The 26692-nt window shown below is 44.2% G+C and overlaps 1 protein-coding gene across 3 annotated transcripts in view; it reads right to left on the bottom strand.

Annotated features, from left to right (window-relative positions):
* Positions 1 to 26692, bottom strand: part of ERC2 (ELKS/RAB6-interacting/CAST family member 2) — a 1112164-nt gene that overhangs the window by 814320 nt on the left and 271152 nt on the right. The gene's annotated exons all lie outside the window — the stretch shown is intronic.

Raw genomic sequence — 26692 nt, 5'->3', positions numbered from 1 at the left:
CAAAAAGTAAAGCAAATAAATGTCAATTTAAATCTTTTACTAAACTTCTCTTTAGAGTTTTTCTACCAATATTTGAAGCAAGCAATTTAAATCCATTAAATTCAAATTTGACATTTTAAGAATAGTAATTATGTAATGCGTTGATGCAGCACCATCTACAGTAACTTTTGCATTCCAGTTTTCATGTATTCGCAGCATGGTATTTTTCACAGTTTAATATATAGGTAATAAGGATATAGACATTATGATTGCTACACACAGATATACAATTAAACAAAAGTAAACAGTATCAGCCACTCTTGAAAGTTGAAGATGGGGGGGAGGTAAGATACCATTAATAGAAAAATAAGTATTGATTCTGATGCTGATGTGAATGTTTCTTACATGCTGTATGTGATAGTTAAATTCTATGATTTTCAATATGTATTTATTCTACAATCAGTCTCTGTCAGTGTCTCATTCACACACATGTACACAGAACAAAAGGGGTTTCAGATAGGTACTCGAGGGTTCTCATAGGATCTTCTGGAATTCAGAATCACCTGTGTAAGGGCTATTTATTGCTTCTGGCCCTTTCAGACACACTAACCTAAATGAAAATTTCCCACAAAGAGTTTCAGAGCTATGAAGAGGGAGATGTCTAAAATAACACTAATGGGTTCAGAATTAGCTTACATGAAGGATTACTTGCAGAATTAGTGAGAACTGAACTATGGAGAGTCGCTGTCTCCTGCAAGTCCAGACTTGTCCATTCCCAATCTTATTCACATCTATAAAGCTTAATTTCTGCAGAGCTACATCTTCAAGAATGGAGTGCAAATGATATTGTGGATGTGTCATCTTCCCTCCTGCCCTCTTTCTTCATCCAGATCTGGCAGATTATCATTCCCATCTTGTTGGGTTTCCTTACTTTCTGGTAAAACCTTAAGGCTGTGTCTACACTGGCATGAATTTCCGGAACTGCTTAAAACGGAATACTATTCCGTTTTCAGTTTTTCCGGAAAAGGAGCGTCTACATTGGCAGGCTGCTTTTCCGGAAAAGCCCTTTTTCCGGAAAAGCGTCTGTGGCCAGGAAAAGCCCTTTTTCCGGAAAAGCGTCTGTGGCCAATGTAGACGCGCTTTTCCGGAAAAGAGCCCCAATCGCCATTTTCACGATCAGGGCTTTTTTCCAGAAAAGACTACTGGGCTGTCTACACTGGCCCTTTTCCGGAACAGTGTTCCGGAATAAGGACTTATGCCTGAGCGGGAGCAGAATAGTTTTTCCAGAATAGTGGCTGATTTTGTACAGTAGAGCGTCGTTGCTTTTCCGGAAATTCAAGGGCCAGTGTAGACAGCTCACAGCTTATTCCGGAAAAGCGGCTGATTTTCCGGAATAAGTGGCCCAGTGTAGACACAGCCTATGGATTTATTTCTGGTGAGACCTTAAGGATCCCTCTCTCTCTCCTTTTTTTTGGGGGGGAGGGGTTGGAAGCTGCTGCCCAAAGAGCAGTTGCAGTAAGCACATTATATTTATTATCTCACCTTCCCAATACCACTCTAGCACATTTGTTAGTCTCATCCACCCATTACACACACTTGTCTTTTAGGGTACATCTACACTGCTATTAAAGACCTATGGCATGGCCACAGTTGGCCTGGCTCATTTGATACAAGCTTGTGGGGCTATAAAATTGAAGTGTACACATTCGGGCTCACACTTGTGCCTGAGCTCTGAGACCCCAGACTCAGTGCCTCACCAGTTTTTATTACATGGTAGACCTACCCTTAAAAGTTAAGCTTTGTGACGGTGTTGTAATTTATCATATCTTTACACACAATGGAACCCAACCCAGTTGCAGTTTTTAGTTTCTCTCACAATATATCTGTAGTCCCCTTATTAAAGGTGCCTCTGCTTATTTTCTGGGAAGATCCTGTGTGCCGCGATCCAGCCTTGCAGACTACAATTCCCATGAGCCCTTGGGAAAAACAAGACGGAAGTGACTCTTTGTGAGGGAGATCTAGAATCTCTCCATGTGCATGAGAAGAGAGGCCTAGCAGTCTGGGACTCTGCCCTTGGATTTTGAAACAGAAGGAGAGCCAGGCTGCTGTGGAGGAGTTTGATCCAGTCCAGGGGCTGTTAGAATGCAGCTACAGGGACTAGATGCCTTTGGAACTGGGATCTAGCAGGCTGCTTCTGATAGGCACAGCATGAGGCTGTAAGTAATTGGGCCTTTTTGGAAAAGTGCTGCCTGGAACAGAGCTGCTGCCTAGCTTGGACCCTCATACACACTTTCTACAGAGAATCTCCACTACAGCTGCAGTTCTTCAAGTGCGTCCACACAAGCAAGAGTCTGAGATTCTGAGTCCAGGGGTGTGCACACTCTGGAGTGGGATCAATATTGGCAATGCAAATGCTAGATATATAAGTTCCAATTATTGTTGTGCACTTTATTAATACTGTTCATTGTTAATCCATTAAACCCTGTTTATTTAAGTAAAGATTGTTTATTTTAATGTAATCTATTAGATGTATACGATTTCTAGTTGTTGTTCTGGAATTAGATCCAGATTATAGCTGGAATGAGTATATTCTGGAGGCTCTCAAGGCACATCAGTAAGTGTGTATAAGACCAGCCAGGTGGAGGCACCACCATTGTACATTCTTTATAAGCAAGGGACTGCAGCACGGGGGTGGGTAAGTTTTCCCCAACCAAACAACATCATCACTGGGGTACTCAGGATCTCCTTTTTATGTCAAGACCATCAGGTGCCCTGGCACACCTGTGCGTGTGACCTGCTCCCAAGTAACCCGGGGAGGAAAAAGGGGGTTACATATCTATTAAATAAAAATAACTAGTTTGGCTCAAAATATTACATCAATTACTACATTACTTTCTAACATCTCTAAAAACACATTCTGAAGAATTCAGGATTTAATATTTTAAATATCTATACAAACAACTAAAAAAAAAGGAAAGCAAATTAATTCTGAGTAAGGGCACGTCTATACTTAGCGCATGATTGACGCTTTGGAGGTCTATCTTGTAGCATTAGATTTAGCAGGTCTAATACAGACCCACAAATCAAATGCTGAGTTGCAGCCCCTACGGCAACTAGTACTCCTCCTTTTGCAAGGAGTGAGGGAAGCTGACAGAAGCATTTGCTCCCATCGGCCTTCCATTATGTGGACACCACCAATGCCTGGCTTATGGTAAACTGACTCCAGCTATACATTTTGCATAGCTGGAGTTGTGTACTTTAAGCAGATTAGGTCTTCATGAGCAAATTAGTATTTGTAAGTGAGCAAAAATAAATTAAACAGCAACTAAATGATTGCATACAAAGGAAGATGCCAAAAGTTAATTCAATAAAAGCTCTTATACAGAAGAAAAAATATTTAGCAAAAAGGAGCTCAACTCTTCCAATAAAAGTTTTAAGATAAACGCACTTTCTATCAGAAGCCTAGCTAATTGTATTTCTTAACCCTGCTATCCCTGTATCCCTATGTCTAGACTGGCATGATTTTCCGGAAATGCTTTTAACGGAAAAGTTTTCCGTTAAAAGCATTTTTGGAACAGAGTGTCTAGATTGGCACAGACGCTTTTCCGCAAAAAAGCCCCAATCACCATTTTCGCAATTGGGGCTTTTTTGCGGAAAACAAATCTCAGCTGTCTACACTGGCCCTTTTGAACAAAAGTTTTGGGCAAAAAGTGACTTTTGCCCGAACAGGAGCAGCATAAGATTTCCGCAAAAAGCACTGATTTCTTACAGTAGGAAGTCAGTGCTTTTACAGAAATTCAAGCGGCCAGTGTAGACAGCTGGCAAGTTTTTCCGGAAAAGCGGCTGAATTTCCGGAAAAACTGGCCAGTCTAGACACAGCCTAGAAGACCATAAATCAGCAATCTGCATTTATATAACATGAATGAACACAATAAATCAGTAAATTTTCCCAATCTTAATTGGTCAAAGAGTCATTTTATACTTAAGGTATGGAGGATAAGTAGTATGTGGCAAGACTAAATATCATAACATGCAGTTCTGTTCATGTTTATAGTCACTTTGTGTGACCTGTGGAATAGCCTAGTATTAAAGTTACAGGTAGGCCATTCGTATACTGAAAACTGCAAATCATATTGTCCTGTATCATCTTATTGTTTCCTTGAAATCTCATTCTGTCTGTATCTATTTGTTGTCTCTTCTTGCATACTTTGTGACACTTTTTGTTGTGGTGTATGTAAAGTGCTTAGCATAAACGGGCCCTAGTCGGTGACTTCTAAGTGCCGGGACAATAAAACAACAAATAATGATACATACTTCTTGATAATCATATAGGAGTTGGATTTATTCTGTGACCTGGTCTATACTAGACCAGACAGGTAGGTTTAAGGTACACAACTCCAACAATACAAAATGTCTGGGTGGAGTCAAGTTACCTTAAGCCAAGCTGTGGCAACTTCCACACAGCAGAAGGCCAATAGGCACACAAGGTTCCCTTACTCCTCGCAGAACAAAGAGTACCAGACTCCAGCTGGGGTCTACCCTTAGCCTTCGATTTATGAGTCTACATTACACCCACTAAATTGAACACTAAATTGAACACTAAAAGATCGACCCTCTGGAGGTCAGTCTTCTCCCTAGTGTAGACATTTCCCAACTGACTTGTCTTATTTTACCCCTTCCCATAAACCCCATACTCCACAGAAGAAGGGCATGATAATCCAAATGAACCATTTAAAAATCCTTGTGGCTGCAGAATCCTACTGACCAATGTTATATAATACATCATGCTGCAATTTTACCATGACCAGAAATTGAACTGGCCATCAGGGCTTTGGTAAATTAGAGTAGCATGTAGAGCTGCAAACAGTAGATTGTTGAAAATCTGTTTGTTAAAAGACACACTGCATTTTTTAGAAGTTTAAAACTGCCATTTTTGGCCCACTGTGGTGCATGGCACCAGTGAATTTCTAATACAAATCCTAAACATGTTTTTGAAAGGTGCATTTAGAATAATGCAATTGGTGAATGCCCATTTACCTTTTCTGTTTTGAACATTTAGCACATAATTGATTTTTTCAAAAGAAAGAAAAAAAACCTTTACAAGTCACCTTCAATGAGGCATTCTCTCAATCACTAACTGATTCTCTCAGCATACAGCTAAAAATGAAAAATGAATTAAATGTCACCCTCACAATGGATTTAAACACTAAGTAAATGTCCTAGATTTGTCATTTTTTTCTCCTATGGAAATTCTGGAAAAAAATAAAACTGGCCAATCAACCCACTATCTGATCAACAAAAATTATTGCTAATTTTATACTGTTCCCAGAGGGCATATAAAGTTAGTAGACATATGAACAGAATTCCATATATTACCTTAGGGAAACAAACCAGAGTTTCCACCTCTTTGGCCAAAAATGAATAGACTGATGATGCTGAGTATTCTTCAATGTCTAACATGGCATAAAGCCTCTCTCATAATACTTTTCCTGTTAGCTTTATGAATCAATCTGTTGCAGACTGACTTAAAAGCTTTTCTTCTCTATCCCTGCTGGTAAAATGCAGCAGAATTTGGGATTCCGGAGAAGATCAAAAAATTATTCCCCATTATTATTTTGTGTGGGTTTTTGTCCAATAAGTTTCAAACATTTGGGGATTTCACAAGGCTCAATTCTTGATGTTGTTCTGTGTATATTTGTTTCTATAGGGAAATTGATTCAGAAACTAGTTGATATGACTTTGTGTATAATATATTGTTTTTCTAACTGAGATCATCTAAGGGGCTTTATAAATTGACTAAATGGTTACCTAAGAGACATTCTGAACATGTAATTACTATAATATAGTATATAAAGAAGCCACATTTTTGTCAATTATGTCTTTTTTTGGATTGATGCTGTTTCTGTGTTTTGAAATTGCTGTTAGTAAATAGACCAGAAAATCTTCCATAACTTTTAAAAATAAGGTAATTTTTTATCCTGAAATTTTTACTTACATTACTAAATCTTTAAATTATCCCTGTCATCAACAAAGCTTTCCCAAATAATCTTTTGAGGCATGTTCAGTTATTAATTTATGTTTTCACTAGAAGATTTACCCAGTTTTGCCAGGTCCTTAGGGCAGGGGGCCAGCAGTGTGTCGGGGGTGCTGGATTCAGGACAGGGCTTTGGTGTCATGGGAGGATGGGTGCAGGATGCTGGGGTCAGAAGGTTGAGAGTGAGGATTGGAGGGAGAGGAGGGGTTCAGAGCAAGGGGTCCCATCCAGCACAAGCCTAAACCTACTTCCCCGGCCACCAGGGGCTTTTTTTCCTCCCTCCAGCTCTGGCACTGTGGCCTAGGGCTGGGAGGGGGGAGAAGGGTTTAGGGCAAGGGGATTACTTATTTGGTGTGCTGGGAGGCAAGATGACAGAGCCCCTAGTCCTGCTGGCCACTCACTTGATGTTACAGCTGGCCCCAGTGGACACTCTGCAGGGTAACTCTCCCCTGCAGGCTCACTGCCCCCCAGTGGCCACTCTCATACTGCATCCCTCCAAACAGCAGCCCCAACTTTTGTATGTTATGGAAAACAATCTTTTCCTCAGGGCTTCCATTGTCCTGGCACAATCAAACTCTGGCCTTGTTTTAAGTTAGGGTAAGAGGAAGCTGCATACCAATTTGGTGGCCTTAGCTTTTACTGTTTAGGGGGGGTTCTTGAACAAATGGACTCACACAGACAGATACACTCTAAAACATATATATTATATCCCATCTGTAATCGGTCTTGTTGGAATGCCTAGATCTTTCAGATTGTACATAAAAAGTAATCTAACCATAATTCTGCAGACTGAAAAACAGAGATACCATCATGTCTGGTCATTATGTTGATAAGCATGGCAAAAATAGATAGGGTATGTCTACACTACAGCACTAATTCGAATTAATTTAGTTTGAATTAGTTAATTCGAACTAAGCTAATTCGAATTAGCGCATCTAGACTTAAAAACTAGTTTGAATTAGCATTTTGCTAATTTGAACTAGCACGTGCACACTGATTGGACGCTGGGTCGCATTTAAGGGCAGCAGAAACCGGTTCCGGCAGGGCATCAGGTCAGTAGTTGCTTTGTGTGGCTGCTGTCTGAAGCTATCTGAGGCTCGTGCTTAAAGGGACCCCCCCCGGACAGCTGGTTCGCAGTTTCCCCGCTTGCTTGCCTACCTCACCGAGGGACAGCAAAGAGTTTTTCTCTGCGCCTGCCTGTGTTGGTGGTTCCCTTTGAGGACACCGCCGCAGTTGGCAACATGGAGCCAGAGCTCGCCCTGGGCTTTCTGGCACAGTTTTTGGACTTGCTGCTGCAAGCCTGCCAATAATGGTGCACGTCAGCCCCCTACCTCTCCACCTGGCCTCCTCGGGGGCCGTGGAGGAGCTGCAGCAGTGCCCAGACGCCAGCGTACCCCGCCGCATCTGGACACCAGCAGCGACTGGTGGGACCGCATCGTCCTGGAGCGCTGGGGAGACAGACAGTGGACCGAGAACTTCAGGATGAAGAGGGACACCTTCCTGGAGCTCTGCGAGTGGCTCGCCCCTGCTCTGCAGCAACAGGACACTCGCATGAGGCTCACCATCCCCCTCCAGAAGGTGGTCCGCCTTGCCGACCCGGACGCCGTCATCCGGGGGTTCGGTGCCCTCGGCTTCCCCAACTGCAGGGGGGCCATCGACGGGACGCACATCCCCATCCATGCCCCGGAACACCAGGCCTCCCAGTACATCAACAGGAAGAGGTACTTCTCCGTGCTCCTGCAGGCTGTGTGTGACCACCGGGGCCAGTTCATGGACATTAATGTGGGCTGGTCCAGCAAGGCACATGACGCCAGGGTGTTCCGCTACTCCTCGGTCTGCCAGAGGCTGCACGCCGGGACCTTTTTCCTTGACCGCCACATCAGGACATGCCTGTGTGCCTAGTGGGGAATGCGGCCTACACCTCAACCCCTTCCGCCAGGCCTTCAATGCAAGGCACACCAGGGCCCGCATTGTGGTGGAGGGGGGCCTTCGGACAATTGAAAGCACAATTTAGGTGCCTCCTCACCCGCCTCGACCTCACCAAGCACAATATCCCTCCAGTGGTGGCAGCATGTTGTGTGCTGCACAATTTGTGTGAGCAGAAGGGGGAGGCTTTCCTGCCAGCCTGGATGGCTGAGGGTGACTGCATGGCTGGCCAGTACGCTCAGCCCCACACCGCCGCCATCCGGGAGGCCCAGCAGGGGGCCATCCGGATCCGGGAAGCCCTGCGGGAGAGCTTCCAAGTGGATGAGGAGAACTGAACTCTCCCTGCGTGCCCCACTGGGGCCTTCTTCCACCCTCCTGTCCTTCCCCTTTCCCCTCCCTAACCCCCCTTCCTAATGTCAAATAAACACACCTGTTTTGACAACCAAAATCTCTTTTATTTTACATAACTGTGGTCGGGGTCGGAGAAATGAGGATGGGAGAGGGGAGGGGGAAACTTGGGAGGAGGGAGCTAGAAGGGGGAGGAAGGGAAGAGAAATCTCAGGCTTGGGGGGTCCTGCTGGCTCTCTCGTCTCGCAGCACTGCAGGTGAGGAGGTGTCAGGGGGAGTGGGTGTGGAGGGTGGGGCAGGAGGGACGGGGGGTGCGGAGGAAGCAGGAGGGGGAGCAGAGGTGGGAGGAGCGAGAGCTGGGACGGCCGCAGGGGCCGGAGCAGGAGGAGGCAGGAACCTGTCCACCAAGGTCTGTAGGTGGCCTCTGAGGGCCTTCTCCTCCAGCGCCTCCAAACTCCGCTGCCACAGCTGCAGGTCCTCCCGGACCCAGTGGTCCTGGGTGCGGAGCTGGTGCTCTAGGAGCTGCAGGTGCCGCTGCTGGTACTCCTCCTGGTTCCTGATGCGCCTGCTGGCCCGGGTGCGGGTGGCTGTTGCAGGCGAGGTGGTGTGCCCCGCAGTCCCAGGTGCTGCGGCTGTGGACAGCGTGAGCCCCCAGGAAGTGGTCCGGGGCCTCAAAGTGGAGGCAGGTCTCCGGATCGGCCCCTGGCTGGCAGGCCCTGGAGTAGGATTGCCACAGTTCCTTAATTTTGCAGCGGACCTGCTCCCCCCCAAACCTCAATGAGGTCCACGATCTCCGCACTTGACCAGGTGGGCGCCCGCCTCTTGTGGCCCTGGGCAGGCTCCTGGGAGCTGCCAGCCTGGTCCTGGGAGGAGGGGAAGGGCTGGGTGGCATCGGGTGGCTGGCTCATCCTGTGCCAGGTGCAGGGTCGGGCTGGGTGCTGGCAGGTTTGCAACTGGCACAAGCACTGTAGCCAGACCATGCCCCTTTAAGGGCTCCGGGGCCGGGAGAGGGGGAAGAAGAGTTTTCCTGGTTTGGCCCAGAGTGGCCACCAGGGCAAGCTGGGAAGGGCTAGCCTCCCACTAGATCGAATTAAGTGGCTACACAGCCCTTAGTTTGAACTACTTAATTCGAACTAGGTGTTGGTCCTCGTAGAATGAGGTTTACCTAGTTCGAATTAAGCACTCCGCTAGTTCGAATTAAGTTCGAACTCGCGGTTTGTATGTATAGCACCTATGAAAGTTAATTCGAACTAACGGCTGCTAGTTCGAATTAACTTTGTAGTGTAGACATACCCATAGATATTTTCATTGGCATCCATTGAGGTTTTAGATTTACTTTAATTTTTTAGGGTATATGGGGCCTAAACTAGAACTAACTAGTTTCTAACTTCTCCCTCTACATATATTTCTGGGTCATTGGATATGAATGAGAGAATGGAGAAAGGAATGGGGGAGTCTCTTCTCAAAATCCATTCCAGATGCATTCCTAAATAGTGGAATCCCACAAGACCAGTTGAAAAGATTCTGCTATTCTGTGCAAAAATTAATCAAGAAAAGCATTCAACATTTGAGCACTACTGAACACATCTAGTCTACATCTAGAGCTGAACTCTGAACCCTAGTCTGAGCCAAATACAAATTCTGCCTTTTCATTCCCACCTCCTCATACAGGCTTTACTTTTAACACAATTTACCACCTTGTGTCAAGAATGGTTAGGTACTTCTGACTGATAATGCTTTTATTCTACTTCTAATGTTCTTTATAGAGTTTCCTGAGAGATGAAGGGCTACATGCTACTTTTATCATATATCCTTGCTCAGAAACTCTTCGCAAGACAAGAATAAAAATACACTAATAAGTTTTACATAAATAAGTAGCAAAAGTAACAAATTTGGTAAGCACTGTACAAACAAGTAGGAAAAAGATATTGACTCAAGGATTTTATATTCTGAACAGATGACATATGGACATGGATTAGCGCCTTAGTTTTAAATTTACCTCAGTAGTTATACACCTTTAATTTTAAAATGGATTATTAAAACTTACAATGCCAGAAGTTAGATTTCTCTAGGCATTCATTTTTACTGATGAAAACATGGCAGAGTTAATAATTAATGTTGGCCAGTTTAATTGATTTCTGATCATTTAAGTTTATTAGTTACCCTATACTTTTATTGGTGTCTCCCACACCAAAAATGTCCTTTATACATGGCATAGGAGAACTCTTAAAGTCTACCTGCAAGCTAGCTGGCTTAGTCCAGGGCCCCCTGACCTGTGTTCAGGCCTGTAAGTAAAGGTCCAACAGTAACTTTCAACCCACAGGGCCTGAGGGCAGGGCAAGCAGAAAGGCAAATGCAGTCCCCCAGTCAATAAGGCCCCTGCCCCTGGGTCAGGGCGCGGCAGCAAAACAAACACAGTCCTACAGTTAGACAGACACTGGCCCTAGTTCAGGGCAAGGCAGCAAAGCAAGCACAGTTCCATAGTGACTAAGGCTCGGCCCTGGTCCAGGGCGGGTCAGCAAACAAATGCAGTTCCAGTTATTAAGACCCAGGCCCTGGTTCAGTGCAGGGCAGGCAAACAAATGCTGTTCCCCAGGCCTGAGCGTGGAAGAGAAGACGGCCACCCAGTATTCGAGGTGGTGGGGGGGGGGGGAGACAGGCCCTCCCTTCTTCACTGCATCCTGACCCAGAGCCCTAGCAGTGGCAGCACTGGCTGCCACTGGCATCAGTGGGGATCTGGCCACGACATGCTGACACGTTCTAGAATGTTATGAGATCAGCCTTCCCCTGGGCCATTTCCTAACTCCCCCTCCACATCTACCTAGCTCAACGCCAGGTGCTGATCCTCAGGATCATGGTAGTTTGAACCTTTGGGAAGAATGGAAAAGGTCTCCTCTTCAGAGCAAATGTCTGGTTGTTCAGGCCAGTCCTCAGCCTCTGCAAGGTCCTCCAGACCCTCCTGGCTTGGGAGCTCAGGGCAGGTCTCTGCTTCCTCCAACAGCTGGGGCCTTACTGAGATCCTGGGCTGGGTTTTTTGCTCCCTGCCTCCTGCCTCCCTCCCTTCCCCCCGAAGAGTTAAAGGGGTAGGACCCGGCTTGGCCCCCCTGGGCTCAGAGAGGGGTTCTTCCCCCTCAGGGTCAGTGAGCGGCCACCCCTGTACACTGCTGCTGTACAGTACTTATACTTACATGGTCCCCCTTATTGTAGTGTCAGAGCATCTCACAATTTATTATCCCAAACAGAGATAAGAAAGTGCTATTATTATTTTTCAGATGGAGAGCTGAAACACAGAAAATAAGTGAGTTGCCAAAGGCAACAAAGCAAGTTTATGGCTTAGTCTTGTGAGGATTAGATTTTTATTAGTTAAATGCCAGAAAACAGTAATTTCACATATACAGACAAAAAATATTTAAACTGATCATAATGAAAATTTACAGATAGGCAAAGAAAGAGAAATGCTGCTCGAAAACTTTAGAGTTTGAATTTAGATATTTACTTTGATGTGAGAGTGACAATTTCCTTAACAGTTATAAAGGGTTGACTTTTTGAATCTTAACATCTATTGTTTTTATTGTCTTCTCCTCGCTATTTTCTGGTATACCTTCTAATTTCCCACATTAGTGAATTTTTTTTTAAAATGCTCAAATGTAAACATCTATGTTATCCATCACATTTAAAAATCAAATCCTGCTAAGCCTATTTACAGCAGAGTGGGAACATGCTAATACCCTAGCCACTGAACCATCCTCTCTCTCTATCTAACCCTATGAAAAAACACGTCTGTGACAGGCAGGAAGATGCTGAAGACAAGAGAGGAAAAACAAACAAATAAACAAACATGGGGGAAAATAGAGATTTTTCAGACAGAACCGGGGCAGATAGAAGACATTTTAAATGGACAGGTGAAAGATGGCAATGACTAGATTAAAGGAGACCTGGGAGTGGACTTCACAGTAAACCTACTTCCCAAAATTCCCCAGTAAAACAGGCAAATCTGCAAGTCACAGCAAGTTGTGGCATAAGAACAACCAGTTCTCTCCAACACCTCCACAAAGCAGATGGCTTCCACTCTCCGGGTGAACAAGAGCATTGTACTGCCTCAGCCTGAACTTTAAAGTTTAAGATCAGCAGTATTTTAACATTCTGATCAATTTTTATTTAAATAAAAGCATAGGCACTTAACTAAATTGTCATCTTACGGTAGTGTCCGCCAGCCAAAAACACCATTACAAAGACAGATCTATTACACCAGAATCCTAAAAAAATTCTGCAATGTAATAAAAGAAAGTAATATTATTCTTAATCTGTCAGCATACCCTCCCTCTCATCCTTCCCTTTTCCCTTCACCAAAAAACAAAACACCGTCATGAAGCACTTGAGATAGTACAGCAGTAAAAAAAATTAAAATGAAACACGTTGTATCTTTCTGACAAAAGTATGAATTGACAATACTGACACACTCCATGCTAGGCTGCAGCAAGCTAGGAAATAAAGCAGTATTTATGCTAGGTGGTGTTCCACATTATCTTGCCACTATCTTTCTGCTAGAGGTCTTCCATCACATGGAGGAATTTGTTTAAGGGCATGTTGTGTGTCAAGGCTACACTAATTCAATTTCTTAGTGCAATAAGACATAGGACACAATAAAGATTGTAGAATTGTATAAAATTTGTATGTAAAATTAATGACCCATGGAAGTGAGAGTCTGTTGATAGTAGGTCACAATCATACTGGAGAGAAAACTGCTTTCTAAAGTTATGGTCTTCTACTGTTTAAAATCCAAGTTCATCAAAGAATCTAAGTACATGCCAATCAACCTGGTTTTATGAAAAAACAGGTTGTGTCAACCAGTTCATTTTTTCAGGGGATTATAAATTAATGGTTACTGCACTAATATCTCTAGACTTTTTAGTGCCATGTATAGGGATTGCCAGATGGTTTCAACAAAAATACCGGATACACTTGACATTACATCACAATCTACATTACATCTCATTTAGAAAATACCAGGCATTCATATTTTCTCAATTTGTTTCCCGAACGGAAAGCTCAAATACTGAACTGTCCGGTTCAGAACCGGACACCTGGCAACCCTCGCCATGTATATTCCAATTTTAAAAAACTGCATTATAGAATATCAATAAAGCAAACATTAAATGGATGAAGAAGCAGTTTACTGAAATCTTAAAAAGTGCTAAATGGGGCTGTTTCTGATGAAGTTCCAAGGGGGTCAGTAATAGGTCCTACACTATTCAGTTTTTTCAAAGTAGTCTTGCAAAATCACTGCTCATAATATGTGCAGATGACACAAAGGTTGGCAGAATGATGAGGACAGGACTGTCATTCAGAGCACTTTGGATCACTTGGTAAACTACACGTCCATTCAAACAAAATAAATTTTAATATAGCAAATGGAAAATTATACATCCAGGAACATGAAATGCAGGCCATCCCTACAGAATGGAAGAGAGTTTACTGGAAAGCGGACTCTGAAAAGGACTTTGAGGTCACAGTGGAGAAACAAATCAACATGAGCTCCCAGTGCAAAGTTGTAGCAAAATGGAATATTGCGATTTGTGGCATGGTATTAAGAAAGAAAATACCATGTATACTAAGGTGGCACAACAGATGTACCATTACTGTTGTACAATTATGACAAATCTTGTAGGGAGGGGACATATCCCTCCCGGCTGGGAGAGACTCACTGCTTTGTCTTCAGCAGGGAGCTGCTGCTCTAGCTGAGGGAAAAGTGTCCCTCCCCGAGCCAGGCAGCTCCCTGCATGGAGCCGAGTCCCAGGTTGAGCAGGGCTCATTATGCAGCTGCGAGGCCATGCTACCATGCAACTTAAAAGGAACCTTGTTGCCAGTGGCAGCAGGTTTGTATAATTTTTGGTGGTGCCCCATTAGCCACACCCCCTGACCTCTGTTAACCACGCCCTGATCCCCATTAGCCACACCACTGACCCCTGTTAATTATGTCCCCTGATCCCCATTAACCAGGCCTCTGGAGGTAACATGCTCGGGGTAAGATGGACACATGACCAGAAGTAAAAGGTGTCATGTCATGCCTCTTGAAGGACTTTTCCCACCATCCTCCTACCAACAGGGATTAGTTTGGCCCCCACCAAGCCCCCCGCATGCAACTATCCTGCAATTGCTTTAAACCAATGTGTGTGACATTAACTCGGGGGCAGAGAGGCAGGGGGAAGTGTTCCTTCTAAGGCTATGTCTACACGCGTGGCTTCTTGCGCAATTACTGCCTTTCTTGCGCAAGAACCCACAGAGCATCCACACTGCCCGCTTGCTCTTGCGCAAGGAAATTTACAGTATGGCATGGTAAGAGAGGGCGTCTTGCACAAGAGCTATGCTCTTTTCTAACAGGTGGAAGATCTCTTGCACAAGAGGGCAGTGTGGATGCTCGGCAGGGATTTCTTGTGCAAGAAACCCCTATGGCTAAAATGGCCATCAGCTTTCTTGCGCAAGAGAGCATCCACACTGCCATGGATGCTCTTGTGCAAAAGCACAGCTCTCACATGGCAGTGTGGACATGTTCTTGCGCAAGACTTCTTTTGCAAGAAGCCGCAAGTGCAGACATAGCCTAAGAGTTTCCTCCCATGAGCAGAATGAATTTTGTGTTGTGTACCAGTACTAAGTTCATGTGGCTTGTTTGGATGTGCCACTGTGGCACCCAAGTTAATAAATATTTTATAAACCTTTACCTTTTCTCTCTGCTGCCACGTCTCCTCCCCTTGCTCCATCAGCTCCCCTGGAGCCTACTGCCCCCCAACTCCTCACCCTCCTCTGCTGTCCTGACTTCTGCCCTTCTCACTGCCCTCAGCCCTTCTGCGACCTGCCCCCCTTCACCAGACCTTCTCTGCCCCGTGTCCACTCCTCCAGTAGCCCCACTCTGATCATGTGAGCTACCCCTCCTCATCCCCTCTTCTAACACCTCCCTCGACACACCTGCCCTGCCTCTCTCCTCTGGTGCTGGTCCCTCCCCTGCAGGTGTCTGCCCTTCTGCTTCACCCCCAGAATCTCCTGGCACCTGCACCTTCCCTTAGCCCTGCACCCTTCTGGTGTCTCCCCCCTCCCTTACTGCCCCTACCCCCTTTGCCCTCTTTTTCCCTGATGCCCACCCCCTCACCACTCTGCCCCCATTGCCCTTATGCCCCTCCGTGCCCTCACACATGACTTGCTCCATCTCCACCTCTCATGCCCACCCCTTCTTTCAAGCCTTCTCCCAGCACCTTCCCCTCCCCCCTTTAGTCCCCAATGCCATTACCCTCTCCTCTCCCAGCATCACTCCTCTCCTTCCCCCGACACCTTCCCTCCTGCCCTTTTCCTCATTGTCTGCACTTGGACCCCTGGCATTTGTCTCTCCTCCACCCTGTCCATGGTACCTTCCCCTTTCTTCCTCCTCCCCCGCCGTACAAGTCTCTTCCTCTCCCACCCTTTCCCCCCGCCCCTCCCCTACCTTCCACTTTGTGAGGCTGGAGAATGGCGCTCGGGCCCCAGAAGTCCTTGGACTCCGAACCCGGAGCTAGACCACGCGGCACAATGCCATGCCAAGCAGTTTTAAAGTCCCAGGCTGTGACGTGACGTGACGTCACGTCACGCCTGGGCGTCTCCCCACTCACCTGCAAATGCCACACATGGCGGCAGCAGCTGGCAAGGGGGAGCTGGACTGAAAGCTGCGCACAGCAGGAACAGGGATGGAGCCGGGGGGGATGCTCTGGGGCTAGGGTGGGATTATTTAAATAATTGCCGCTTCATTTAAATTAAAATGGCTGCCGTGCTGTGCCGATCAGCTGTTTGGTGGCACAGAGCAGTAGTCTGAACGCTCTGCGGTCGACAACAAAGGCATTTGTCAACCGCTCCATTATGACTCGTGGGATGAGGTTTACTGGGGCGGTCGACAAATACCTTTGATGTCGACCGCGGAGCGTCCAGACTACCACGCTGTGCTGCCAAACAGCTGATCGGCACAGCACAGCAGCCATTTTAATTTAAATGAAGCGGCGATTATTTAAATCGCCGCTTCATTTGGGTATGTCTAGCAAACTAATCTACATGGCTCTGGCGATAGAGCCATGTAGTCTAGGCATACCCTTAGGTGCTACAGGACCATTATTGTTTTTTAGTTTTTTTAGTAACAGACTAACATGGCTACCCCTCTGAAACACTTCACAGGTTTAAGAACATTTTTAGAAGACCAGCAGTAGTGTGATAACATGTAACAAGGAGTCCACATCCATATTGGCCAATAAAACTTCTGTGGCTCATTTACCACATAGCTATTTTTCCTTAAGAGTTTATTCATTGCTTTTGACCTCCCAGGTATATAGTTTCTGTAATAAAAATGTTCCATTATACTATAAAACTTGGCCAGTTTTCTGACAACCTTACAATCAGATAACTAATATCCCTACTGGTATTGGAATTGGGAACATAATTATAGAAATTCCCATTCTATAATCTTCCTTAGGGTGTTCCAGAACAGAGTTTTCAGTCAGAGGGCAACATCCATTTGAGCATATTTCTTACCTTTCCTTCCTCCATATGCACTTTTATGCTTCTTCCATTTGTACTGTGTGTGTTCAGTTCACATTTGGACAGATGAGTGAAAAATAATTTTACCTTTCTCCCTCAAATGGGAGCAAAATGGTGCTTCAAAAACAAAGGGGATACTGAATATGTCCAAATTATCATATATTCCTTACCTCTGTATACATATGGCAGCCAGATCTTTCAAGCTTGTTGGCAAATATGCTAGCATTATTAACAATTTTTATTGGTTTTAGCAGTTAATATGTGCTAAATTTTAAAGGTTCTGTGTATCTTTTTGCATAATTCACTGTTGCAAACTACACACATCAAATATAAGATTTTGCGTAGAACTGGCACTGCAGATAGCCAGTACAGAGCCACAGGAAAATACTGGCTACAGCAGTATGGAAGCCAGATATCAGTCAATTTATTAAAAATGTTCAATTTGCAAGGACTACATTTTTTTCCCATTCTTAAAATAAACTAATACATCATCTCAGATATTTTGATTTGGTAAATACTGACTTTTTAAGGAGAACCACTATATGTGATTATAATTCTTTAAGATTAATCATGTATGTCACTAGTATGCTCCTAGACAGAAAGTAGATGCATTTATAGGAAACAAAACTTGGGACAGTATATCCTATGGAAATTTCAAATCAAATAAACACTGCCAAATCCTACCTTTTAAGAATAAATACTCCTGTTCTAACTCAAATTAAATACAGGCAGTCCCCGGGTTACATGGATCCAACTTACATCGGATCCCTACTTACAAACGGGGTGAGGCAACCCCACACTAGCTGCGCTCTCCCCCCCCCCCCCCAGCAGACCGCCGAGTCGCGCCGTGGTCCCACCGCCCACGTCCTCCGCGGCTTTTCTCAGCAGACATCTCAGCTTGAGAATAAAGGACTGAGGGAAGTGAGGTGTGGGAGAATAAAACTGAGCTCTGGAGAAATGTTTGGCTCGAGTTTCCCCTACAATATGTTCCAGTTCCGACTTACATACAAATTCAACTTAAGAACAAACCTACAGTCCCTATCTTGTACGTAACCCAGGGACTGCCTGTAATAGTAGACTATGCTATAACAAAGTAAGAGATGGCAGTCTGTTGTAATGACAGATCTTTTGTAGGGACAGTTGATGACTCATTATGAAACCTTAATTGAATAATCACATCGCAGCAGTGATGGAGATTGGGTCACTTGAAGAGATTTGGAAGAATGGGCCACAATGCAACAAGAAGAAATTTAGTACAAATAAATCTGAAATCCAACATAGTATTTTGAGATGAAAAACAGACAAATATTTGGGGACAGCTACTGTACATCATTTAGAAAGTAATACATTTGCTGAAAATCTTAAGTAAATTAAGTGAATAAAATGCAAAACAAAACTGCAACACATGTATGTAGAGCAGTGGCTCCCATCCTTTTCCAACATATGGATCTCTTTTCAATCTGTTAACATTTTATGGACCCCCCAATAATATAGCTATGCCTGCACATCCCTCAGCCCCCTGAGCTATGTTCCTCAGCCCACTCTGTTTCTGAGGGACTTGCTGGCTGCAAGCACAGAGCCTCTTAGTTCCTAACTTTCCGTTGACCCCCTACAGTACTGTCACAGAGCACCAGGGGTCCGCAGACCACAGGTTGGGAACCACTGATGTAGAGAAAAAACTACTGTTGTACTAAAATGTATTCACATAGCCATGGCGTTAACAGAACTCCAGATACTTCAGTTTCAGAAAGGTCATTCAGAGAATAGACAAGTTACAAAGGAAAAGAACAATGATTCGTTAAAAGATTGATGGATAAGTCACAAAGAAGGACTAAATGTACATGGTTTGTATAGAAGATTCAAGATAAGACTATCAATATCCATCAGATAACATTACACATTAAGGAAATGTATAAATAATTTGTAATTATAGAAGTTGATTAAGAGTGCAAAGATCTAATGCTATAGTAAAGAATGAAAAATTAACGCTACACCTTCAGAATTTTAAAAGTAAGAAAGCCTGGACAAGTGAAGAAAAATACAAAATTGTGGGAGAAGGTACCATCATCATACATTTTTAAAAGAAAAAATGGGGAATTAGATGATAAATCAAGTAGTTTTGGGGAACCATAATCTCATTATTCAAGCAACTTATTATTCATCAAAGTATTTACATTCGTTTTTTATAATGGATATATATGATGAACTGTGATTGGTGCAAAAGAGCTTAGAATATAGACTAAACTTTGTCATAGGTTCAAGTATTCGGCAATCCAATGTATATTCTCTCTCAATAACATCTTTTATTTTAAAATATTTTCCATTACTTAGATATTTACATTTTATGGCACGTAATGTTAGGCTACCTTAGCCACACTGATTATCAAAGTATGTTTTCAAAGATGCTCTTTATCAAGAACATGAAAACATTGGGTATTTGTAGAAAAATGTATCTGAACTACTGTAGAATTTTAAACTAATTTATGGAGCTGGCTATGGATGATTTTTCTAATATGAAACACCTGGAAAGGTCTGAAGGGGAAGAGAGCTGTTTAATTATGTAAACAACTGTTCAGTTGTTATGATATGGAATTTCATTCAAATGCTAAAGACAATTGTCATCTATAATGAAGAGATGTTTTGTGCCTTCAAATCAAAACAATGAACTAAAACTGCAAATAAATAACATCAGCTGCACTAGAGAAAAAATGATGCAGAAGTATTTGACATTATTGAAAACACATTGGTTTTGCTCTTAAATCTTATTTAGAATGTGTTTCCCACAAGTTAAAATTGTCTTAAGACTGCTATTTGAAGAGAAGACATAGCAGTAAACTCTTTGTCCTGATGAAATCTAACCTTTTGCTACAAAATATTTTTCTGTTAACAGCTTATCAAAGACCATCAAAAACAGGATCACCCAATGTCTGTCTCCTTATTCACTTAATTAGGCTGTCACAATGTGCTTGAGAGATATTTGATAGCATTACCAATTTCACCCTTAAAATAGCTCTGAATATTTTAAAAGTTGGAACAGACAAGACTGCTCTGACTCATTTTGTAGTTACTAAACTTCAGTTTGACCACTGAAGATGATTCTTAAATATATAAACAAATGACTTTAAGCATGATAAACTTAAACAACCTCAAATAGTCTGGTAGCACTTTAAAGACTAACAAAACATGTAGATGGTACCATGAGCTTTCTTGGGCACAGCCCACTTGATGTCTTTCAACTTTGTGATACACACATGAAAGAGTGGCTTTCAAGAAGTGCACACCATTCATCGAAACCACAGCAGAATGGTTTAATTAATATTTTAGTAACATTCCTTTTATTTTCCAAGAACAATTTATACACGAGGTGTGGAAAGAGTAAGTTGCATAATTAATGCAAATGACAAACTGTATTCTATTTTATTATAAGCCAGACAATGTATAATACTGAATTGTTTGTTAAATGTAAGTCAAACAGCCAGGACAAGTTCATTAAAAGGCTAAAATATAGTGGCCCATGTTTCTGAACAGCAGCAGCAGAAGAGTGCTCATAAAAGGAGGTTGTGGAGGAGGTAGTGGAGGAGGTAATGGAGGTTTATGTTAGACTACTCTAACCCTCCCCTGATTGGGGGACATCCTGCTGCTGATCTGAGAGTGTAATTAGACCAGCTCTTTAATGGGACAGCTGTTGATGGCCCTAAAGTTCCATTCCAACAGTGAGGGATCAGAGGGCTATTCACATTAATTTTTTTTAGTTAGATTAAACAACAGTGGTTCCATAGCAGCTTAGAGACTAACAAAAATATATAAATAGAATCATGAGTTTACGAGGGCACAACCCACTTCTTCAGATGACAAAGGGATGCCCTAGCCAACCTTCCCTTTCTGCTGGTTAAAACATGTAGAAGTGAAAACAATACAATTATATCAGATAAGCTATGCAAAGACTGCAGTTTTTCCGGGATACTGAAGGTATACCGGAAAAACTCTGCTGCATCCAGAGAACACATCCACTTTTTCAGAACAATTTCTGAAAAAGTGGGCTCATTCTTTCAGCATCCCTGTATTCCTCATTTTATGAGGAATAAGAGATGTTCCAAAAGAGGAGGTTTTTCTGACATTTGGCCCCGTGTACACAGGCCAAATGTCGGAAAAGCCTCTTCTGAAAAAAAAAACGAAAAGGAGATGCAAATTGCAATTTGCGTATCTTTTTCTGAAAAAAACTCCCTGCAGTGTAGACATAACCTTATAGTTTACTATTTATTTCTTTGATGTTACATGACCAAAACAAACAAAAAAATCTACTTCTCACCTTCTCTGTGGGTGATTTCTATTGAGACATCAGTTCCTTCTTCTGCTCTGCTAGCAGTACCTGTCTTGATTGTCCATTTACCATTTTTTTTATAATCACCTTTGTGTTTGCTCCCAAGAATTTCCCTATAAACATCCACAGAGCCAGCATGTTTTCCTTAAGGTCCCCCATACTCCTCAAACTCTCTTCTGCTATGTTAATTATACAACCCTTAAAATAACAGTCTTTGAGAGCTTCACAATGTTTAATGATTTTGTTCTAGCAGTACAAAACCCACCATTTTACAGATAGGAATCTGAGGTACAGAGGCCCAAATCCACCAAGGGACTTAAGAATTACAACACCTAAATTTTAGGTACATAGCCACGCAATAGAATCTACAAACTCTGGATTAAGCACACAGGATCCCTATGAAATGCACAGGGAAAGAGAGGTACCTAAATTCAATCCACAAGAGTCAGCATACTAGATAGGGAACCAGTTACACTAGCCAATAAAGCTAAAGAGACAGAAGGGGTAGGTCCTAAGCTCTGCCCCTCTCAGACAGTTCACTAATTAATTCTGGGATGAAGGGAAATGCCTATCTCCACACAGGATCTACACCCATTAACCCTCTTCTGGAGTCGAGTGACAGAGTCAGATAACAAAGTCATTTCTTGCAAGAAAGATGATAGCACACACCTAACTCCACACAAAAAAGTAAGAGATGGCAGCAGTGATGGCAGCTTTCCTTGAAACCCAGGTCTCCAAAGAGCCCTAACTACTGGACTGCCTTTCCTCTACTATGATGCCTACAAAAAATAGACATTGGTTAAGCAGCTGGTGTTCTAGAAACATTGCTTATCATGCTATTTATAATCATCTCAGTTATCTTTTTCTGCTTCATTTACTTTTTCTCATGTCCCCCTCATTGTTTCGCCTTATAGTTAGACTATATTTACCTGATAGCTAGGGGTGTGATTTTCCTGCTTATGTTCACACACTCTTTGAGTTAGCACATGTATAAATAGCAGTGTAGCCATGGTAATACAGGTAGCAGCAGAGGTAGCAAGGCTAAGCTGTGCTCAATACAAAACCATCTGAAACTATGTGTTTGGTATGGATAAGCCAAGTTACCGCTGGTACTACCTATGCTACCACAGCTCCTTGATTATTCATACTATCACTAGCTCTTAGTGAGCTAGCAGAAGCACCTGTTCATGAGCAGGGCAAGTTACTTCTGTGCTCTGAGCTAGGAGTGTAATTCGTAAAATCTGGGCTCACAACATGTTTCTGCATGGTGCATAGCACAATGAAGCATGCACAGTGCACAATGGAAGTTGGGAGAAGCTAAGCCTCCCCAAACCTTCACTAATTATTTCTGGTGGGGGGGACGACGACACAGTGGGGCTCAGGGTTCCTCTGGATGGCTGCTGTTTGGGATGGTTGGAACTCGGGGAGGCTCAGGCGGATGAGCTGGGGTTCAAAGCTACTCAGTCAGGCTGGCTGGGCCTCCTTTAGCTGCAGTGGAGAGCTCTGGGCTCCCCTGACCAAAGGGTGAGGCAGACAGCTAGCCTCCCCAAATGGGTGTTCATGCATCAACCATGCAATGAGGTCTTGATGCCTGATTGAGGATTCTACATCAACAAACAACAATAAAGTAACCCTTTCACCAGGTGAAGTTGGCGGCACCAAAAAGGGAGAGATTCAATACCTAGGAATTCCTCTTAATAAAACAAACAGAACCAGTTTGAGCCTTCATCTTGTAATCTGGGAAAATTTACCACCACTCAAGATATCTTTAAGAGGTTATGCTTCTGCTCTCATAGGGTATGTCTACACTACAAAGTTAATTCGAATTAACAGTCGTTAGTTCTAATTAACTTTAATAGGGGCTACACATACAAACCGCTAGTTCGAACTTAATTAGAACTAGCGGAGCGCTAAATTCGAACTAGGTAAACCTCATTCTACAAGGAGTAATGCCTAGTTCGAATTAAGTAGTTTGAATTAAGGGCTGTGTAGCCACTTAATTCAAACTAGTGGGAGGCTAGCCCTTCCCAGGTTGCCTGGGTGCTCACTCTAGGCCAAACCAGGGAAACTCTTCTGCCCCCCTCCTGGCCCTGGAGCCCTTAAAGGGGCACGGTCTGGCTACAGTGCTTGTGCCAGTTGCAAGCCTGTCAGCACCCAGCCAGCAGACCCTGCACCTGGCACGTCATGAGCCAGCCACCCGCTGCCACCCAGCCCTCTGCCTCTTCCCAGGACCAGGCTGGAGGCTCCCAGGAGCCTGCCTGGGGCCGCAAGAGGCGGGTGCCCACTTGGTCTAGTGCGGAGAATGTGGACCTCATCAAGGTTTGGGGGGAGGCCTCCAACGTCCACCACCTCCGCACTAGCCACAGGAAAGCAGCCGTTTAAGGCAGGATAGCTGCCAGCCTGGCCACCAAAGGCCACATCCAAACCCAGGAGCAGGTTTGCATGAAAATCAAGTTGGTCCAGTGAGACCCCCCCAACCCTGAGCTTAGAACATAAGAATGGCCATACTGGGTCAGACCAAAGGTCCATCTAGCCCAGTAGCCTGTCTGCCGAGAGCGGCCAGCACCAGGTACCCCGGAGGGGATGGACCGAAGACAATGACCAAGCGATTTGTCTCGTGCCATCTATCTCCAGCCTTCCACAAACAGAGGTCAGGGACAGCGTTCCTACCCCCTGGCTAATAGCACTCCATGGACCCAACCTCTATGAATTTATTTAACTTCTCTTTAAACTCTGTTACAGTTCTAGCCTTCACAGCCTCCTGTGCCAAGAAGTTCCACAGGTTGACTATGTGCTGTGTGAAGAAGAACTTTCGCTTATTAGTTTTAAACCTGCTGCCCGTTAATTTCATGTGGTGTCCTCTAGTCCTTCTATTATGGGAACTAATGAAGAACTTTTCTTTATTCACTCTCTCCACATCACTCATGCTTTTATAGACCTCTATCATATCCCCCCTCAGTCTCCTCTTTTCTAAGCTGAAAAGTCCCAGTCTCTTTAGCCTCTTCATATGGGACCTGTTCCAAACCCTTAATCATTTTAGTTGCCCTTTTCTGAACCCTTTCCAAGGCCAAAATATCTTTTTTGAGGTGAGGAGACCATACCTGTACACAGTACTGAAGATATGGCATACCATAGTTTGATACTTCCCCTCCTCCTTCTTCCCCTGGCTTCCCCCTTCCAGCTCCCTCTTCCCAGTCTCCCCAGAGGTTAATCCCTCCTCCCCAGTTTTGTTAAATAAACAGAGTTTCTATTTTTGAACACTTGTCCTTTATTTTTTTACATCAGGAAGGGGGGCTAGGGAGGGATAAGTGGAAGGAGGTAAGGGAGGAATGGGGCACGAGCCCCTGATGGGGAGGATTAGGGTGGCTCTGCAGGCTTCTCGGGGCTCCTGCAGTCCCCCGACTGACCCCCCCGGATGGCAGCCTGCGGCAAGTGCCGCCGGGCTGATGGCCAAGTGCTGTGATGTGCCGAGTGTGAGCACTCCGGGCACTCCAAGACAGGACTGCTTTTCTGTCCCTCATCTAGTTAGACAAGCAAGTGGGGAACCATGAGAACTGTCTGACTGGGGTGGGGGTCAGGTCCCTTTAAGCACAGCCCTCGAATCACCTGAGGCAGCAGCTCCACGCTCTAAGTCCTAACCTGATGCCCTGTCGGCACTGGTTCCGGCCAGCCTTAACTTCGGTTCAGGGTCCATTCAATGTGGACATGCTATTTCAAATTAGCAAAATGCTAATTCGAATTAGTTTTTAGGTCTAGATGCACTATTTCAAATTAGCTTAGTTCAAATTAACTAATTCAAATTAAGTTAGTTCGAATTAATGCTGTATTGTAGACATACCCATAAGTACTAAGTCTGCACAACAAATGAGAACTTTTAATAAAAGGAAAAGGAAACCATGCATTAGTTTGGGAAAACACTAGAACCACATTCAGAATCCTGAAACTATGAGCAAACTCAACCTCACTGCATTAAGCAGTGCCCTCTATCTCAGTTGCCACGTTGCAGTGGAAAATTCCAATGAATGAATGTCCTTTTCATACAACCCTCCTCTCTACCTCCACTTTCTGCCACTCACAGTTCACAATCGTTGGATGGCAAAGATAAGAAGTTCAGAATTGTGGTCATGGGGTTCAATTCCAAAGGTGGGCATGGGAAGAAGTGGAGAAATTAAGCAATGAGTCTGTTGCCGCTTCTGCAACTGGCTCATAGCTGCCGCTATTTCTCTGCCACCACTTGTTGATGTCTATGCCACTGCTTCTCTGCCACAACTAGCAACTACTGCTGCGTCTCTTGGCTGCCACTAGACATGCTACTTGCTGTTCCCATAACCTCATGTTTGAGATTCCACCACTAGACCCAACTCTCAGCAATTTCAGCAGATATTAAGGACCTCACACCCACTGCAGTTTTTGTGTTCCATGTCCCCAAAAGTAGTCTAGAAGTTAAGCCTTAGGCTAACTCAGTAGTACTATCAGCCCTAGGAATCAACAATAGGAAAAGCGAAGTTACTCATCTTGGTGCAGTAACTGTCGTTCTTCGAGATGGTGTCCCCGCGGGTGCTCCATTCTGGGTGCTGGGCTTGCCCTGGCACCGCAGAATGGAGATTTTTCTGGAAGCATGTTGAGGATTCCGTCATGCAGTTCCCACTCGTGCTTTGTATGGAAGTGCCTGCTGAGAAAGTCTGCGGTCACATTCGTAGCTCCAGATAAGTAGGATGCCACAGGTGTTATTCCATGGCGAATGCACCAATTCCAGAATTGGATAGATTCCGCGCATAGGGAATGGGATCGAGCTCCGCCCTGACAATTTATGTAATACATGGCCATGACATTGTCCATGAGGATTCTCACCGTGGTGTTCTGGATGTGCTCACAGAAGTATTTGCAGGCATTGAATATCACGCATAGTTCTAGAAGGTTTATATGCAGACGCATCTCCAGTGCCAACCATTGACCTTGAGCTGAAAACAGCCCCACGTGGGCTCCCCATCCTAACAGGGACGCGTCGGTTGTGATGTGATATTGGGGCTGTTGTTGGTAAAAGGGTACCCCTGAGAGAAGGTTGCTGGGACTTGTCCACCAAAGAAGTGATTGGATGAAGGATTGTGGAGGTAAGACTGACCTGTGGATGTCGTTCCTGATGTGATTGTATACCAGTGTCAGCCAATACTGGAGGGCGCGGAAATGCAGTCTGGTGTAGCGTACCACATTTGTTGTGGCAGCCATATGGCCCATGAGTCTCAGGCAAGTGATTACTGGGATGGGAGGACTGCCTACGATGGTCTGAATGAGATCTTGGATAGCCTGGAATCTGCCAGGTTAGATAGGCTCTGGCTGTAATTGAGTCCAAATGAGCTCCTATGAATTCGGGATCTTGCGTCGGGTGCAAAATGGACTTTTGCTCATTTACGAGAAGTCTGAGGCTCTGAAAAGTTCGTTTGGTGACCTGAATCATATTCAGTACCTCGGAGGCGGTACGACTCTTGAGTAGACAATCGTCTAGGTATGGAAAGATAATTACTCCCTGTCTCCAG

This window comes from Pelodiscus sinensis, chromosome 11, assembly GCF_049634645.1.
Source record: "Pelodiscus sinensis isolate JC-2024 chromosome 11, ASM4963464v1, whole genome shotgun sequence".
Taxonomy (NCBI): domain Eukaryota; kingdom Metazoa; phylum Chordata; order Testudines; family Trionychidae; genus Pelodiscus; species Pelodiscus sinensis.
The sequence above is the reverse complement of the archived record's forward strand: the minus strand, read 5'-3'. Positions and strand labels throughout refer to the sequence as shown.